This window comes from Drosophila subpulchrella, unplaced genomic scaffold (genome assembly GCF_014743375.2).
Source record: "Drosophila subpulchrella strain 33 F10 #4 breed RU33 unplaced genomic scaffold, RU_Dsub_v1.1 Primary Assembly Seq42, whole genome shotgun sequence".
NCBI lineage: Eukaryota > Metazoa > Arthropoda > Insecta > Diptera > Drosophilidae > Drosophila > Drosophila subpulchrella.
The window spans coordinates 354,338-356,793 of NW_023665635.1; positions in this window are offsets into that span (position 1 = coordinate 354,338).

The following is a 2,456-nucleotide window of genomic DNA, read 5'->3' on the forward strand; positions in this document are numbered from 1 at the left end:
ATTTTTCACGTATAAATTCCAAAACATCCTCAGATGTAGTATCTGGGGTGAATCTAGAAACAAATAATTGCTTTCTATGAGGAACAACTGACAGTTTCTTACGTCCCCCAGCAGCAGATTGAACCACACTAAGCTGAGAGCCAGAATCGGTTCCTACTGTACCTATAGGTACGGTCGGCACCGTAGCCAGCACTGAAGATTTTTTTACCACCAGACTTCGAGAAACAGTGACTCCACCTGAATCAGCTGTATCCCTAGGCGCAGTTGGTTCGCTTACCCCAGTGTCGACAGAAACTGCTGCAGCTACCAAGTTCGGATTAGGGGAGGATACCGTGACCGTGTTAACTGCCGCTAAGCTGGCTTTTTTGCGTTTAGGCGACTCAGTTAGTAATTTTTTATTATTAAATTGGGCACACAATCATACTCAGGTAGCCAATAGGGGACAGTTTGGTAAAAATCATTTCGAGTTTGGGAAAAATCAAAGATTTTCATTTGTTGAATTTCGAGAATGCACATTTTTGGGTAAAAGAAGAGGAAAAATCAACGATTTTCATTTGTTGAATTTTGAGAATGCATATTTTTGGGTAAAAGAAGAAGAGGAAAAACTATATAAAATTTCCTTATAAATTGTGTAAGAATATTTAAAAGGGTAAGACGAGATTGTTGACTTAGATAGACAACATGCATTCAGTTAAAATAAATAACTTTCTGAATGTATTTGACGGAATTCTGTTCAATGCACACTATGTTCGGCTCCAGTTTATACAATCAAAACTCTTTGAACGTGATGAAGGTAATATGAAAATATCTATTCATGGAAATCATATGAACACCTGCGTGTGGAGCAATGATGCAGCCACCGAGGGAGTTGATACTTGTGTATGCCATCGAATTTCGGATTACAAAAAGGAAGCACTCAACATTATGAATATATACTATAATCTTGAAAAAAGAATGAAAAAGATTAAATAACGTAAAAAACACGTTCGCAATACCAAAATAAATGAATAAATGTATTATTATGCTACAAAATACACTCCTGACTTTTTATTTTGAGTTAAATTTACAGGTATGGAGAATGGAAAATATTTCCTTGACTGAGATATGTCGGCTTCTTGCGAGTTGTTGCGCGGTCGTGATTTCAACCCCTATTATGGGAACGTATTAGAGCTAGGAGTCAGCCGTAAGGTCGTTGGCGTGAGGCCCATGATCTTGTCAATGAGCGTTCGCCTTTAGGCTTGTGCATGTGTCCCTTTTATTGCGCTTGTCAATGAGCGTGCGCCTTCAGGCTTGTGCATGTGTCCCTTTTATTGCGGTCAGGTAATGGACAGGTGCGCATGTTCGGGTAGCTCTTGCTTGAATCCCTTTTATGACATGTTTATGACCCATTTGTGGAAAGGAGAGAATCTTAGAGAATTTACCAGTTAAACGTTCTGGGGCGGAAACAAAAATGTGTGTTTGAAAATATTTCACATCTGAGAATCATTAACTTGTGAGATTTATTTTATTGAGGTTCTTTTGATTTCTAAATTAATTTTACAATCCTAGAAAATATTATTCCTCAACATGATCGGACATGTTCCTCTAAGATAACCATCTTTGAATACTTTGGGTGTGCGACCTTTCTCACGTGCACAGCAACACCTGTGATAATGAGGCAAAAGGGTACGTGACCACACCTTTCCCCAACATGATCGGATATGTTCCTCTAAGATAACAACCTTTGGATACTATGGTTGTGCGACCGTTCTTACGTGCACCTTTCTCACCTGACTATTAATTGCACATAATGAGGGGAAGGATACATGATCAATATTGTCACATGGGGATGTGGGGGCGATGGGGGCAATTAAGTATACTCTTTATAGACATGATCGTGACATTTTTATGAGTTCAAAGTCCATTAAAATCACTTAATTTATTGGATTATGCTAATTGTCCCAGAACCCGCATACGTTAATGAGGGGGAGGGGGGCTTGGGGCCATTAATATGCTAATTGTCCCAGAAGCCGTCTTTCCCTACTACTCGAATAGGGTAGCACACCTCCTTGAGTACTTTCATCATTCCCGGATTGACCATTTGTAGTTGTTTCTTCTTGTAGTTGTTTTCGTTGTTTTTGTTGTTTTTACCTGTTTTTGTTGTTGATTTTAGTTGTTTTTCTTAGCAGTTGTAGCTGTTTTTATACCCGTTACTCGTAGAGTAAAAGGGTATACTAGATTCGTCGGAAAGTATGTAACAGGCAGAAGGAAGCGTTTCACATAAAGTATATATATTCTTGATCAGGATCACTAGCTGAGTCGATCTAGCCATGTCCGTCTGTCCGTCTGTCCGCCTGTCTGTCCGAATGAACGCTGAGATCTCGGAAACTATGAGAGCTACCCTATTGAGATCTGGCGTGCAGATTCCTGAGCTTCTTACGCAGCGCAAGTTTGTTTCAGTAGAGTGCCACGCCCAC